The 18,155-nt window shown below is 43.2% G+C and overlaps 1 pseudogene; it reads right to left on the bottom strand.

Annotated features, from left to right (window-relative positions):
• Positions 1 to 916: 916 nt before the first annotated feature.
• The window catches only part of LOC109472956, a 21,891-nt pseudogene continuing 4,652 nt past the window's right edge, over positions 917 to 18,155 (bottom strand).

Raw genomic sequence — 18,155 nt, 5'->3', positions numbered from 1 at the left:
CACAACAAGCAAGTGGATAAATTCTCAAAGCATTACACGTTTCATGTAGCATCTGCTTTTTTTAATAGACTGTATTAGCCATGACTAATCTATATGGCTCACTGTTGAAAGAGAGAGCTTTCTAACAGACTCATTTAGTTATAGTTCCTCCATATGTTTTAGAAACCTGCATCAAATCCCAACTATGGGCATAGTTTCCCACAATAGCGTTCAAGAGTGATCTTGATCAGAACTGGTTACAATATCCACCACACATACTTCAATTAGCTTTAACTCAATACACTGTGCGATACATTAAAATACGCAAAAAGTATGTCATAAATGACAACGCTACCTTCTAATTCCATAAATACATGTCACTTTGCTTCTATTTGTCTATTTATTTATCTTTCTGTCTATCATTCTGATAACTTAGCCTTTAGATACTTAGTTTCATGCAAAACATACAAACAAGCATTGGAGACTTAGTCAGCAAAGACCAAAATACTAGTAGTCAGCTAAACGATCTGTTTAGATTTTAGGCAAATATATGTTCGAGTTAGATGTTAGTTCGCTGAAACCACGGCTAATTTTAGGAAGCATATCCATGGAAAATCGTCTTTCCATAATCGGCCTGTTTCTCTTGCCCTTAGACGAAGACTCTTTGACCTTCTTGGCAGCGTCTTCTGCCGTTATCTTAAAGAAGGAAGCAAACTTAAGATCGTAAGGATTTGCCGTCATGTCTTCGTTCTCATACACGTCGAAAAGGATCACCATGAAAATGCTCAACAAAATAAACTGCATGACAACCTGGTACAGGAAGAACGCCAGCGGACCGAGTATTTCATGGCCCGATGACAAGGCATCAAAATCGTAACTTCCCATCATCATAAGTAGAAGACTCTTTAGAGAAGAGCTTATGCTCTTGTACTCATTGCTACTCGCACCTTGGGTTAAAGCCATCAACAAAATAAAAGCCATCAAAACAATAACTACAGTGAACATAAAATGAGTAAGGGGTTTAAGCGATTTTCCCATGATGACAGACAAAGCGTGTACGTGAGAGTTGAAGCGAAGAAGGCGGATAAACTTTAACGTAGCAAAGCTGATGAGCAGCCCCTGCAAGTAGGTTGAGGTTTGTAGCCAGCTGACGGCGCTTTTGTACAGGTGAAAGGACGAGTTGCCGTTCTTCCGATGTTCTGCGACCTCGTCTATGATGTTTTGTGTTTTGAAGTAAATGCCGATTGTGGAAAAACCAATGGTGATGACTGCCATCTCCACCCAGCTCCAGAACTCCAACAGATACTCCAGCGGTCGAGACAATAGGGACTTCCCTGGGGTACATAAAAAAATACAAGGCAATCAAAGAGAGCAGATTAAACCCCTTTGGTAGGAAGCAACCTCTGGCAGGAAATAAAGAAGTGCACCGCAAAAGCACTAGCCTGGTGCTCATCCTATTCTAGCTTAGGTTGCCCCTCTGATGGCTAAGTTTCTTGCAGAATGTTCTGTGGCGAAACGATCAGAAATAGACTAGAGCTAGGCTACAGAAATACAGACAGGCAGACACACACACAATCTTTTCAACAATTCATGTACTTAACTTATTTACAACAACTTCACCAAACTAATTTGTGATAAAGTCATGATAGCGTTATAAAATTTGCAATCCTCGTGTTCTTTTCATTGTACTAAACGAAGCAGTAACTTAAAGGAAAAGCATCTAATTGGCAGTGAATTTCATTGCACGTACCTTCGCGAAGAACGAAGTAGAGTAGAAACAAAGCCAGCACTCCTCTTAGGACCAGAAGCAAGATGGCGTCATGTTGGATCAGCCGCACGGTGATGACCTCTGAACTCTTGTAAACTGATCCCAGATTGGTGAACTCAACGACCAATGAGATGACAGAAAACAGGTTCACATGTGGGTTGTACAGGATAAGCTCGATGAAAAGTGCCCGGGTCTTTTCGTCCAACCAGTTTTGCTCTTGAAGGAAGGTAGCCTCATTTGTTGATGCAAGCTGGGTAATGTAGCCAGCACCAATGTAGGAGCCATGCGTTCCGAAATACGGAACATCTACATGAAAACAAAGAAAGGAAGAGTTGAATAAAAATAATCAAATACGTAAATAGCAGATACGCTGCTCTGAATCAGCAATACATGCCTGGCAGAGATTTTTCCATCTGGTTTTGGAATCCAAAACAAGAGATACAAAAGCTGTTCTAAAGTAACAAGAAAAGCCACCGGCCAACAAGTTACAATAGTCTTGATAGTTGAAGCCAATAGGCAGTTGACCTTATAACATGGTCTAACCTTCACCGACATACCTTACGACATGTTAAATTTCTGTTGTGCAATTAACAGCAAAAAATTCTACTAAAAACGTAACATTCTTGGCGAAGGTAAGACTAGTACATAACATATTAGATTTCAAACTTTTGTTGCAAAAAAGTGAACAAACTTTTACCATCAGTGAGTGAAACAGAGGTGTGTGTCCACGGGCTTGTGTTACCATCACAGTCGTACAATCCAGGAAATCCCTGAGCGTTGGGAGAGTCACAAACATGGCCGTCTTGAGTCGCGTTGGCTGTAGTGTTGAGAAGAGCCCAGCCTGTGGTGTAGTTTTGTGAGTCTGACAGGCTGAGGGAGAACGGCACACTACAGCGGGGGGTGACGTTCAGCATTGGCTCGGGTGGTTCGCAGTGTTGCCCTGCAAAATGCCAATTGTACAATTTTACTTAGTTACTTAGTTCAAGCTCCCGCTCGAAACAATTCTGAAAGTCTCCTCCATAGCACTTGGTCTTCCATGGCCCTTCGCAATTTGTTAGTATCATGCATGTCAGTGTCACATAGTTATCTAAGTAGGTGACTCTCGGTGTCCCCATGGGAGCTCCCAAAGAACCAGGTGGGATACAGGAATTCATCTTACAAAGATTTAAAACCTTATATGCATACATGAAACAGGTTTCGACCAGTCCTCCGAATATTCCTGAAACCTCACCTGGTGTAAGGCGCACCTGCCGAAGTTGTACCGGCCCGAGCGGGTGTGAGACCATGTCGCCCAGTACCGCGGCCGTATCCACCCGTCCATTGTACCAGCTCACGGTGTGCAGGGCAGGCAGCAGCCCGGTTGTTGTCCAGCTCCAACACGACGGGATGTCACTGATCTGATAAAGATATAGCTTGGTTATTTTGTAAAGAAGGTAAAATTCACCTTCTGGTTTAATGTATGCTCTATAGATTTCAAGTGTGGAAAGATAGTCATATATATTCCTATAAGGAGCTGGATATATGGATAAGAGACGATGCTGTAAGTTTGAAATGTATTGTACATTGAAAATTTTGTACTTATGTGATCCCTGACATCCCCCTTACACTCTCGGCCGTGGTCGCTTTTGAAGTGTTTAACACATCAAGGTTAGATAAAGGTAGAGAAAGAAACTGCAACTGTGCCTATAGCCACCAACAACTTAGGAACACAAAATTAGCTAACTTGATGCAAAATGATGTTGGTATGTGATTAAGTTATGCAAAAACAAAAAAAAAATGACACAATATCAACACAACAAAGCGACTTTAAAAAGAGGAAGTCCACTAGATTACGGAATTACCTCAAAGAACCCAACGTTGCCACTTTCAAGAATCTGCCTCTCCACATTCTGAGTCATGTAGAACGCCATGGGACTTCTCTCCCCGTAGGAGACCGCCATGATGATGATGATAAAGACCCCGAACATGAGGACCTCCAGCACAGCGGCGCGACGTTTGCGTTTCTCTGCGCTCTTTTGGCGCTGTTCCGCTAAAGTGGATTCGTCTGGCGGTGAGTCCAGACAACCGGATTCGGGGGTCTACCGAAACGAAATGAAACTGCCTGAATTCCTCCACATACCACCCACTTGCTACTTGGCTTGAACTCCCTATAAATCATCAACTGTCAAAATAACCTTCCATCCCCATGCAATCGCCGCTACTTGGACAAGTAAACACAAAGCTCAGTCACCCAAAACAAAATCGCAATGCCTGGAAGTAATTAGCTGCGTTTAGATGTCAGGAAACATATTACCTACCTCTTTATTGTGTGTATCGAATGTTGCCCAGCTCTCTCTCCAGATGTAATGCCTCCATCCTAAAGTTGATCTCCACAGTTTTGATGTGTTCTTCGTCTTCTAGAAGAAAATAAATCACAAAAGTCCTGACCGAATCTAGAGTTAGGTGTGATAAGGTAGGGCAAGCCACTACAGCATAATGCAAGACGCTGTATGATAAAGCAAGGTGCCTGGACACTACTACATGTAGTATGACACAAATCAAGACACTACGAAAACACACTATAACATAATGTAAGGCATTATAAAACAATGCACGACACTAGATCACAATGCAACACACTAACACAAAGCAAGACACACGTGCACACACGAAACAAAACTTTCATGCAAAGTAAGATACTCTTAAGATTACGCACCATATCGCCTGAGCCGCCTTGTTTTTCTTCAGACTGAAGAAACTCCTCATCAGGCTGGAGCGGTTCTGCCGGAGGGTCCTCATCTTCAACCGGTTTCTGTTTCAGTTGGACACATAATGGAGACATAAACAACTTGTCACAAAGACGTTTTGTGTAAGATTGCAAGGCAACATTTGCAAAGCAAAAACAGATGTTTACCTTCACATGGTATAACCTAACAAATAAATGTGTTCAGAAATAAACAGAGCAGTAGTTTATGTACTAGTATAGAGTGACCGGCCCGTCCTGTTACATAATGTAACACCATACCACACCACAGGGTGTCTGTTACAGCACCAGTTACCATGGTGACAGACGTCTGGTCCAAGTCATTGATCTTATGCGTTTGGAGAAGAAGATGAAGAAACAGAGATAAAGCAATTTGTGTTCTTACGCCCCCAAAAAACAGTTACTTCAAGCAACTGGATAAGATTTCAATTTCTAAAAGCATTACTTGGATGTCTAACCTTCACCGATGTGATATGTTTTCTTCTCTGAAGGTAAAAAATAAATGAAATATAGCTATTAAGTTATACGATACCTTTGATATTAGAGCGAAAACGACAGCCACTAGCATGAGTTTGAAGGGCTGCATGAGGAACAGGTCGGTGAAGAATGACGTCACGAAGGTGACCGCCCAGGCCTCCGCCTTCGCACGGCCGAAACTCAGGCTGTACAGAACCGTGAAGAACGCAGACACGAAACTCGCGGACCAGACAAGCACCCAGCCTGGGGAAGAACGTCAGAAAGAAATGTATTTTCTATTATGACGCTGATAAATAAATAAGGAAATATGGTTCCCCTCTGAATAATTCAAATCTGTTGATAGTCATCTCCACTGAATTACAAAAGTCTTAAATTGGTTTGGGTTTTTTTAATGCCCACGATCATGTTAAAGATCATTCTGGCAAGCCCATTAACACCTGAACGAAGTGAGTAAAGTCGTGTAAAGTGCCTTTCCCACAAGGTTTGTGACATGGCAGGATTCAAACCCGGAACCTCTTGGTTCTGGGCCGATCGCTCTGCCTCTACGCCACACGACCCTACAATAAACTACATTCAAAGTTCTAACAGTTTCTTAAATCAATTACAAATCATCGATTGTAAATATCGTCCAGTTTTGCAACCATAATGCCAAAGATCGAAAGGCATACCTATATAGGCAGCCCACCAGGGCAGGGAGGACTTAGTCTTCCCATCATCCTCTGTCTGGGACGTCTTTGTGACGCGCTGACCAGAGTTACGGAACAGGAAGGCGATGAGAATGTTGACGGGCAGTATAATGACTGCGCTCTGTATGCCAATCATGATCTGAAATCATATTTAAACGTAAGAAACGTAACATTTTCAAAACAAATACATTATGTTTACCTTCACATGATTCTCATATTGCCTAGCCTAACAAACTGCTGCTTTGTTTAGTCTCGCTCGAACGAAGGAGGTTAAAACCTAGATTTGCTAGGATATATTCAATACAAATGGTGAACAGTCCCTTCTACTCTGTCCTGCCTTCTGCTACATAATGTAATCTGATGACACGGGGTGTATGCTACAGCACCGGTTACCATGTCCTTGGTGCTGAAATGAGAATCCCTAACAATATAACTTAAAGGTTTTTATGTATTCTGTGGTTTCTTTGGCAACCAGCCCTAGAAATCTGTCCTGCCTTCTGCGACATAAGGTAACTGGATGCCATATTATGTCTGCTACTGCTCCAGTTACCATGTCCTTGGTGCTAAAATGGCAATCCTTCATTATAACTGCTACGTTTCTATGCATTTTATCGTTTCTTTGTACCTGTGGAAGCGAGACGGGAGGGTTAATTTCAGTGCCGGCGAATCTGATCGGCTCTGGCGGGTCGAAGTCATCCCCACGTCCGAAGAACATGATGTTGGTGAGCATGGTGCAGTAGAGCAGCGTCATGCAGCAGGACAGGCGCTGGACTCGCGTAAACGGGCTGCGCGCCGGACGGCCGACAACAGAGAACCACATGTGCCCGTCGTTCATGTCCCTAGTGGTGACAAAAACATGATTTTTTTGTCTGTTTTGTTTGTGGATAAAATTGATTATAGCGTGGGGAACTTTTATTTTAAAGCAGTTCTAAAAACGATCTAGACGACACGGGTTCGATTTCTGCACTCCTGGCTAAACGCTAGCCTTGGAAAAGGCACTTAACTAATGTCTTTTCTCATTCTACCCACAATTGGTTAAAAATGGTTACTGCTTTTGGTTGTGGAAGTAAAAAGGCAGTGGATGAAGGATGGGCTCCGCCTTCCAATACTGTGCCTGAAACAAAGTGAATAACGACCCTCTGTTCGTAAAGCCTCAAAAGGCAATGGGAATACCTTAACACCTCAATGAATCTATGTGTCAGAAACCGTACCTTGCACTTTTTGCCAGGAACAGGTTGCGGAATTTCTGTAGGTCCTCTGGTACAGCCCTTGGGATGACCCGGTGAACTTTCCCGTCATCTTCCTCCACAGAAAGCCATCTGTTATTCGGAAAACATGACGAATTTACATTGTTTACATTATTATAATGTCTATTGTCCTGATTAATATAAGCGGTTATGTTAAAACACAGGTCACAACACGGAGCAAAACGATCAAATATTTACATAGTAAAATGGGTATATCTCACCCACCTATTGCACAGGAAAAATGTCGTGGTGTTTGAATCTCTGTTCGTCACCACAATCTGACTCAAAAACCTGTGGACGATATGGAGGAAACGATAATTTGCTACCAAAATTAAATAAGCAACACAATTGTCAACAAACGGAAATACAATATAGATGCACTGGTGTAGTACAAATAATATGTAGGTACGGTTCTGGATACAATACTAGAATGTACGCAAGTTAAAGAGAAGGAAATAACACTATAGACTAACCATCCGGGACTGTATCCCTGGTTGTTGTGCCACACCAGCAGATGTGTAAGTTCTCCCAGTGGCTCTTCTGTCGACACCAGAAACGAGTCCACGCTGCCCTTCTCAAACAGGACCCTTTTAGAGTCCCACAGTCTCAACGGGAGGCTCTCGTTGTAGAATCCACTGAGGACTACTGTGACCTAAAGTGTATATGATATGTTTGTGTCACACGAAGGCCAGTAGCCTCTATCAGGCTTCAGAAGCGGCTGGAAGAGTAGAGATTGGCCAAATTGACACTGAGATAACATGCCAGGGGAGTCGGTCCGCTAAAGGAGTACAGTTTTTGCAGAGCGGCTAACTGATACACAAAGTGATTCAACAACAAAAAGCTCGTGATTCATTACCTCCGCAGTTGTCCCAGCATTCCCCCGGAAGCCGGTGTACACAGTGATGACGTACTGACATTCTTTCCGCGGGTTCAGGACATGACCCGGAAGTATTCCAACTCCAGCCTCAAGAAAAGTCAAGGAAATAGATCAGTATAAGGAATATATATTTCTTTGAAGCTTGTTTAAATTTTATCACAATGACGGGAACCAATGTAGCCATGCATCTACAAGTTGGCATTGAGCTGAATTCATTAAAATTTTCGACTGAATCTCTTGATATTCATCAGCTTCAAGTGCTGTAGACACACTTTTTCTGCACATGTGACATCAGCATTAGGTCAAAGGTCGTCAGAAGTCGGTACGTACCGCCCTCCGTCTTCGTTGAGAGAGATTTTGTCAGACGTTTCAGCTTTTCATTATGTAATTTACCAACTCAGATTAACTTTTATGCTGATGAATCATGATCTATCGCACCTTAAGTAGGTCTCTTCTATCCGCCTTTCTCGTCAGCAGCACGCCGAACAGGTACGCAGCGAACACGGAGAGAACCAGCGCCAGTCCGGCAGGATTCTCCAGCACGTTAGCAGACAGAGCCGCCTGGATGTTGAGCGGGTTCGGCGGAACGAACCCCGCAAACTTGGTCAGGTGGTCACAGCGGCAGTGGATATGGGTCGAGTTGGTCAGAGGGCCAAGCTAGAGGGGGTATTGTGTTATTAATAATGCACTACACTTTTGTCCATGTTAGAGACACTGGTCTCTCAGGGACTGCACTAGTGTCCGCTATGAGAGATAGGACATACTGGAGTAACTTTATCAAGTGTACCTCACCGGATTTATAATCCGGAGGCATGATGATGATGATGAATAATGCATTTAAATTTGCATAAATTATCATGTTACAGAATGGTACCTATCTTCGAAATATACTTTCAACCATACTATTCTCAAGACTATGGTAGACTGGAACTCGTTGCCGCCAAGCACAGTTGGAGCATCATCACTAGAAAGCTTTAAACAACTCATATATTCAGTTACCCAGTATGCATCCTGCAATTAGATGTGCAAAGATTGAGTGTAACAAGTCGTTCGGTATGATATAGCAAGCTGCCGCCGCGCCACGTGCCTGCAAAGCTGGTGTGTTACGCCGAAGGGCGGTTATACCGGCTATAGTGATACAGAAGACAGTCAAAAAGTCCTCAGACACCACTCTATGCATAGAAATGACATAATATAACACAATCCCGTACTTTGCAACCGTCAGTCTGCCACAAGTGGACATCTTCATCGAAGTAGACGCAAGATGACGTGAACACAGTCAAAGTAAAGCTGACGATTTCTTGGTCAAGGTCTTGCTCTGAACCGATCTGCACACCTGAATATAATCATCACAACAAATCTTGATGTCAGTGGAAAACCATACATATTACCGTAAAGGATCATTGATATCTTGGGAAGACGATTAAGAGTTATGAAAACTTGCCCGTGGCAATTATTATGTTTACCGAGGAAAACATATTGTTTTTGCTTAGTTTCCTCTTCCTCTTTTCTCCAAACACTGACCTTTGATCTGAATCAATGTTGTGTCTGTTGCCATGGTAACTAGTGTTGGGTTACATCATGTTGCAATTTTATGGCAGGAGGAATTTTGACTCCTGTCTGACAATATATATGAAAATGTGTTTGAGTAGGAATTAACACTGAGCAGACCAAATGCGAAGGTAAACATTATGCACTTGCCTTGCATATGTTACCTTTCTAGTTATCTATCCATTTTGTCGATTTCTACTCTTTCCAGCCGCTTCTGAAGCCTGGTAGAGGCTACAAAACAAAAGTGAATTCAAAGTGACATGTAATACCGATGAAGTATGACGTCAGGTTTCCCACGTCATAGGCCGTGACGTCAACCTCCTCTCTCGGCAGCAGCCATTGGTAGGGGTCAGAGGTCAGGTTCGTTCCGTTTATCCATGGTATAGAGAACAACTGGTCCTCTGGAACAGGGAGGGTTGCTGTCCAGTTGAAGACGTCTTGGGTCGGTAGACCGCCCTTACGAAGAAACAGGGAGACTTCTTGAGAAAAACGGCTCGAGTTGAAGTCGATGCTGAAGCCCAGGGCTGACTGTTCCTTCCCAACAAGGAACTGGAACACCTGAAGTACAACAAGAATACTACATGTAGGAAAACAGTAACTCAAGCAACTAGATAGATTTTTAAATAACTGTCAGACGTTTTAAGGAGCATCCACTACTTTTCGTCAGTAACTGGAGGTGGATGTTACTTGAGGCTAAATTTTGCTGTGTTCTCTTTTTAGGGTACAAGTTAAGGATGCACCCTAAAGTGATCAAGAAACTAAATGTACAGGTGTTTGTCTCTGCGCCTTTGAAATTGACCTTCCAATAATAAGTTCAATTTAATAATAATAAGTTATTTATTTATATAATAAGATCAAATTATTATCATTACACTAAGATGAACTAGCGAAACCTTGCGATGTGGACATAATGATAATTGTAATTGTACAAAGAGCCTCAATACCCTGATTCTAACGTTACAAATTTGAAATGTACAGCTAACTAACCGCCAGGCTGCCAAGTGCTTCAGACGTTTCGAAGACGTAGACTGAGCCTTGAAGACTCTCGTTCTTCCGTCTGGTCAGGATGTCGATGGGTTCGTTCAAACCTCTGACGTCACGAGTGCGGCTCCCGTACTTCACCGCGAGACCTGTGACGTCACTGCGGACCTCTTCGGAGTTGTTGGAGTACTCGAAAGGGTTAAAGTTCGCTTCCAAAAACTAAAAAAAAGGAAAAGGAAAATTTAAAACCATCTAGATATCTATCATTAGCAGCCGCCAATATTTCGTAAAGAACATCTGGGCGAATCGTAATGATATTTGGCTTGAAGGTAGCTGTCAACAAATCTTAAATATCAGCCTAACGTCCAAACTTTATATCTTTAATTTTGAGTTGCCATGAATCTCCATTACTGCTTTGAAGGAATAGCATCATATCAAAGCTTTGGTATGGCCACTGAGACAAGCCAAAACTATATACATGTATCATGCAAGGAACAGTCCAGCGAGGGGTAGACAATGGAAGAGATGGATGAAATCTGAGAATAGACCAGCGCAGCACAAAGTGAAACAACAGAAGGACAGAGATGGGAGACTGGCCAAAGCTTTCTTACCTGAATCCCAACCTCGGAGCTGGCCCAGCAACATTCCCCCAGCAGGTCCGAGAAGGAAGGAACCCTGACCAGACTGTCGCTGTCTCCTTTTACAAGGTACATTCGTTCTGCCTCCCTCGTCCTGTTTTCCCGCTTGATCCTGAGATGAAGCTGAGAGATGAACGGATTTCAGTATAAGAATCCATGAGTCAAAATGTCTGTATCCGTAGAATCGTAATACAAATACACTGTTAGCTTTTGAAAAGTTTCTAGCCTTTTTAAAGAAACAAAGAAGCATAAAAGGACGGCGATGGTACCTTGGACATGGAAATGTCAGCAAATATTTCTGGATCTGAAAACTCCGGCATCAGCTTGGTCAGATAGATGTCGTCCAGGATGTTGAAGCCTTCGAAACACGTCGTGGTGGCATTCTGACTCTACAGGGCAGGGAAAAAGAATATGTATAGCTGGTTCCTACTTTTGTTATACACAAAGAAACACACGATTGCAGCGGTAATTGTGCTCCGCACATATCCGCATCTTTTGCGACTCTGACAAAACATACAAGTCACAGAATATCTTTCAATTTATGTATGATATTAACCCTGGATATGGGACAAAATAAGAATATTTGCTTACAAGGAGGAGATTTGGTGAGTAGTTTATTCCCTCTTGATGTTCCTTTATGGCCATAGTGGAGGAAGCAAGCATCACGTTCACAGATCCTGGGAAAAAAACAGCCGTCAGTGTTATCTGGCTATGTATAAGATATCAAATATCATCTTGATCAATTTCTTCTACCAGTTGATTACCATCTAAATGTGTAAATTGAAAAGGAAAAATATGCAAATCTGCTGACCTGAGAACATGAACGCTGAGAGTTTGTTGATAACTGCCAAATGTGTCGTTTCCAAGTCGCCTGCAAGATGCTTTGTCGTCTCAAAGGCGGCTTTCAAGAAACCAGCGGAAAGTACCTGAAGGAAAATTAGCAAAATTTAATGTTACCCTTAAAGTCACCTTAGAGAAACCCTAAAGGGGGCATGTTGACCTTCAATTCAACCTTCCCGACAGTCTGTGGTTACATCATTCTCCTTCATTTCTTGTGGCTCTGATGCATTAAAACAAACTGATGTGGATACACACACACACAAACACACAAACAGACCAAAATCACCCGGATAGAGGCATAGCAAGCCCCTGACCCATATTAACCACACTTGTCTTCTGACAATGTTTTCAGCACCAAGGAGAGATCCTACCAACAATAATTTGGAGATCTTTTGTGAAAAATTGCTTTCAGCGTTGTGGACTTGTAACAATTGCCTCCGTGTACAATGTTTTTGCTTTCAATGTGTTGTTTCTTTGTTTCTTTGTTTGCTTACCTGTGATTCCCCGGACACCATCTCAGGCACACCTGTCGCTAGCATGACGGACAGGGCCACGCCTTCCACCTTAACTGCATCATCTATCTCCACGTGCGACAGCGCCTCTGTGATCTTGTCAAAAGCCTGCAAGCACACGAAATCATAGTTAAAAAATTAAAATTTCACATACGGTCAAATTTTTCAAAGACGACCACCCATGGAACCGAGAAAAAGTGGTCTTCTTAGACAAGTGATCTCCTTTTGCAAAAGCAGGCGACATGCCAAAACATAAATAAGAAAACCGCAGCAAAATTTAGTAAGTCCCTTGATGCTTACGTCTACGGGGAAAAATCGGGATCGAGTTACGGCGGTCGTTATGGCCAGGATGGCCGGCTTATAGAAGTGGTCACTTGGACAAGCTTGACTGTACTTAGTTTCTATGTGCACTGTCAACGGATTAATACACTTACTTCTATCGTATCCTGTCCTTCAAAAGCCAGCTTCCCCACTATATCCGAGGCGAATATGGCCACGTTGAGCGCAGCCTGTGTGTCTCCTAATGCGAGCGACTGGAAGAAGTCGCCGTCCGGATAAGCGAAGTAGCTGTCCAGGTATGCTTGGAGTTGAGCCATTGTTGGTATCTCTATCTGTAGGGGTAAATCATGGAACTTATATAGAGATTATCCTGTGTTACGATCTCACACTGTCATGGCCTGATTTTGCCTCTTCATCGAAAGCTTGTGGCCATGCATTTCTAACTCAAGAGAACTCTTATTCCAAGAACTACAAATAGGTCAATGGAAATCAGCATCCAACACAGTGACTGTAATATTTAGATTACAAACAATACCTCTTCTTCCTCAACACTAAAATGAAGACAAGGAAGAGCCTGATATGTAAAAGACTCACAAGAACAATGTGAACGATTCTCACCTCGATCGGAGCGAGTTGGAACTCAGTATGGCGGCCGTCCACAGAGGAAGCGCGAACGGTTAGCAGCAGGGTGCCGCTAGCGAGGTCCATCAGGGGAGTGTACCCGACCTGGGGACAAGACGGAAAGCTGTCTGTGCTATCCAGAACTGTGTTAGAGCTATCCGGAACTATCGAGACAGGCACTTTTTTTATACAATAATATTATTGTCTGGTATGAGAATGCAAAAAACAAACACTTTTTTTTCAAGAACAATCATGGTGGAACTCGTTGACACCAACTACAGTTTAGGCATCATCACTAGAAAGCTTTAAAGAACTCCTACAGTTATAAACGTGCAAAGATGGTCGTAACAGGTTGTTCAGTGTAATATAGCCAACTGCGCCGCGACGCCTGCCTGCAAAACTGGTGTGTTATACCGAAGGGAGGTTATACCGGCTATACAGATACAGAAACCTCACCCAAAGTGACGGCAGAGCAGATATGATGATATCGTTTTCGGCTGGAGGGCCGTCACCGGGAAACGTCGCTGACGCAATCTCCACTCCCACAGGCACCAGCTCGAACCCAACGGACACCTCCACTGGGCCCAGGATGTCAGTAAAAGCTGCAATAAAGGACAATGAAGTCAGTCTGGTTTGTTTGAATGGGGTTACAGAGGAAATAGGTGTAAAGGTGCATTTCCGAAGGGTATACAACAAGTAAACCTACAAGACCACTTTGTCCATCAGTAACAACACTAGACGCAACAGCATGGCGATAATACTAAGTAGATGGCAGACTTATCCATACTGCTTTGTAAACTTTCAAGTCCAACAATCATCATTGCGGATGTATGGACACTATGCATTCAGCATATCGCAGAAGCACAAACAAACTGTGAGAACACGGACATGCAGACAGGCAGGCGCAGAAACACTGGCAGACGGATAAGCCGAAAACAATGCCACACTCCCTCTTTGGACAGAGCAGCAAACCGTACCCCTTTAGTGGACCAACAACCCTGGTATGTTATATATCTATTTGGACAATTTCTATGCTTTCAGCCGCTTCTGAAAACTGGTAGAGGCTACCTTTTGAGTTTTAGAAAACCTACAGCAACTCACCAGAACACGTCAGACAGAACTTGTCAATAAGAGAGACTCCCCCCTGCTGGCAGAAGTGTGCAGGCCTCTGCTAAGGTCGCGGTTGGGTCCAGAATAACTTCGGGCGGAGGAAGGACTTCGAAGCGATACTCGGCAGTCCTGGACCAGTCATCCAACCCGTTCATGTAGACGTCTGTTATCCGTATTGTGTAGTGTCCCTGTGCCTAGAAATACATTAATCAATGAATAGCTTATAGTAGTATTTTTAGTACACCAAAAACGAAAAGAACATCTAGAAAATTTCTGTATTATACATAACTAGCTGGACCAAGCAAGCAAATAAGAGGAAAAATTCTTGAACAAGATTTTGAAGTCTGTCAGCATATAGTGATATTTGAGGACCGCAAAGAAAGCCAAAGAAGTGTCTTTGGGCACCGGTTTAAATTGCCTTAAATTAACTTGTATTTTACCATCTCACCTTCACTTCCTTTTATTAAGTAATACTCTAAGTATTTTATTGCCGTAAAACATATTCTAAGGACGAAAGAAAAATATGCACATCTTACCCAGAATGTATCAGCAAGAACGCGAAGACGGTCGCTTGTTTGACTCTCTATCCCTGACGTCCAGTCCTGACCTGCGAATTCCGCAGGAAATTCCACCAGAGAAAACTACCGTGGTTCCGTACAGGTCAGACTCTGTGTACAGCTCCAGGGCCAGGAACGATAGCGTGTCCGTCGGGTTGCAGTTTTCCGCACAGCTGAAAATTAAAAAAAAACAAAACTCAATGATGTCAGACATCCGGGAAGTATGCGTTTCTCGGCCTCCTGAATTTCCCCTTTTCAACCTCTAATTGCTGCTGGCTTCATGTCAGCTTCTTAGAGCTTCAATCTCCTGAAATGTTGCCTGTCAATCTTCCCCCAACCAAGCGCTGTCAACCTTCTTTGTCCAGACAATCAGACACACAAACCCACACTTGCTTAGCCACCCAAAATAATACTTCCTTACCCGGAAGAGCAAAGATAGACCCACTGTTGTGTTGTATAATACCTTTTATGTCTTCGACAAACACAAATTAACTATTGGAAAGCTAAAACCAAATAAATACTATTAGAAATCACCAATTGCAGGTCAAAAAGTAGAGAGGGCTTCCAAAATGCATTAACACAAGATATTGTTATTTGTGTAACATACAGTATATCCATTCCCGTCAATGTTGCATCTGGAGAGATTTCAATGATCGTGTAGAGCGTAATCGGAGGGTTTTCTCCGGCCGTGATTTCAACTGTGATGTTGGCGGTCATGCCAGGAGGGCGGTTGTGCGTCGGGGCAGCATACAGCAGCTCTCCGGGACTCGAACCAGGGACCTCACATCCCAGCGTGTACAAACAGTCTGATGGCAAGGGGGAAGGGGGTTAGACGGTGGTCATTATAGACTTTCAACACTCACATCCTAATGTGTATTATTAAGTCTATTAAGAATTCAAAAGAGAAAAAATTGGACGGGGGCTGCTACAAACTTCCAATCACCTTTGACCTGTTACGTCACACAGAAAGAGACGTGTATTGCAATATTGAGCAACCAAAAACCGGTTGATAGAGGTTAAACCTTTTCATAGACATCAAGGCAACACAGATCGGTTTTATTCTATTGAAATATGTCCAAACTTGACAAGATGAATAAGACTTACCGTCGAAAGGAATGTAATCATCGTCCACATAAACCTGGAACTCGCAGATGTGCAGAACGCGGCCGGGTCCGGGCAGAACGATCCCTACATACCGAGCCGTGACGCCAGTAATGGGTATGGTCATTTCTGTCCAACTGGAGAGGCCGCCGAAGTTTAAATTTGCAGCGACAACAGGGTTCTGGGTGATATCCGCTGAATCGCCCACGTGCAGGTTGAAAGGGTTTGCTCTTTCGGGTAGCTCGTCCGCTCGGTTGTAGATAGTAACACTGTGAAAGCGACATGATAATGTTTGGTTATTTATTTTCTGTAAACCCCCATTAATTGTATTTTGTTCATGTCATACTCGAAAAAACTACTCATATTTTATTGCGAAATATACCAAGAGATGAGACAATGCATTCAGTGTTAAACAGAAAATTGCAACAACATCAAGTCCGAATCCGGCATTCAAATTTTCGAAAGCGGCGCAAGCGAAACGGATTAGAATTATTCTATCGAACATTTAGAATAACCAGATGTAACCATAAGATCATTCTAATGACACTCATTATAGCATCACCTGCTTATAGCGAAGGCATGGCACAGGTCAATCTGAACCCAGGGGTCTGTCTCGCCGGTGGAGGGGGTGTGCATGCAGGAGCCGCCCGCCCAGGCTCCGTCCGTGTTGCCGTCGATGACTCGGTCAGCGGTCGCGGAACCGTCCACAAAACTGGAGGTCGCCTGGCCTCTCTCGGCAAGATTCACGCCGCTGTGGATGTCGATGCCGTAAAAAGCAGGCGGAGCTGCGCAGAAACGTACATTAACGGGAATCGAAATCCTGTATTTTCACCTGGTGAGCAGAATTAATTTATTTTTTGTATAGAATTTTTTTACGCCAGCCATATTAGCGGCAAATGAATATGGCATATAGATACTGCCCTGCTACGTCGATACTGTCTTACCAAATTGCAGCCACCAGCACTGACCAAATGTTGTATCTATCCATGGTAGTAAATACCAGTTTTGTTTACCTTGTGAACAATACCAGACACTACATGTATATACAAGGGGTAGTAAATAAAAATAATGTCTGGTAATTTCATTTACTACTATCATCGAGCACTATGAGAGAAGTAGCTGAAATTAAGGTAAACATCACCTGACTTCACTGGCATTTACTATCATCGGTATATCCAACTATTAGTGTAAAAGATCCGCTTGAAGCCTACCTGTTCCCCTGTAGTCTATACACCCCGCACAGCTGCAGTGCAGCGGCGTGTTGCCGCACCAGCCGCCGGGTGAACAGCACGGGTTGATGCCGTTCGGGTCGCACTCAGCAGGGATACTGTAGTCTGCGGCGTAATTCGGGCCGCAGCGCCAGTTGGTGGTGCTCCACTTAGGTAGAGCTGTCGGGAAAAACAGTTCCTCAAGCAACTGGATATGATTTTGGAAACTTGTAGAAAAAGAGGCGCTTAAAATAGCCCTAAAACAAGATACATGTGACTTAAAAACAAATGTTGCTAAGAACCTATTTGGGCAAAAGTTTATTTATTTTAAATTACTTATTCATTTCATTATATAACGGTTTGGTAGTCCAGTCATCCTGTAGAAGCTGCTTTTCAATGGGACCCAGCATACATTTACACTGGATAAGACCTGAGTACATTTCGTAAGCAACAAAATGTGGACAACAGTCAAATAAGATCGGATGCTTCAAAACAAACTATTAGAAACGATTTCCTTACCAGGTTTATGCAGCAATGTGCAGGTCCATCTGTAAGTAAACCTTGTAGAAACCATGAGCTCTTCCGGGTCGTAGGAAGAGTCAGCTTTGATTAGGAGGTCGCCTGAAGTCGGGACTGTCCTCACAAGGCTACCCAGAGTGTACACAACAGGCAGGCTGGCGAACTCTATCCACGTCTGCACGGCGGACACAGACACATGGCCGATTCCTGGGGCAGTGATGATGGCTTGTAGCTGTAAATATAGGCATAACATAATCACATATACATAATCACACACACACACACACACACACACACACACACACACACACACACACAGACAGTGTCACACATTTAGAAACACACACACACACACGCACACACACACACATTTATGAATGTACACATACATGTACATGTACAACGCACACACAAACATGAACAACACACGCACGCACACACACACACACACACACAACACA

Source organism: Branchiostoma belcheri, unplaced genomic scaffold (genome assembly GCF_001625305.1).
Source record: "Branchiostoma belcheri isolate BF01 breed outbred unplaced genomic scaffold, Haploidv18h27 scaffold29, whole genome shotgun sequence".
Taxonomy (NCBI): Eukaryota; Metazoa; Chordata; class Leptocardii; order Amphioxiformes; family Branchiostomatidae; genus Branchiostoma; species Branchiostoma belcheri.
Note: the sequence above shows the minus strand (reverse complement) of the source record. Positions and strands in the feature narration are given on the sequence as shown.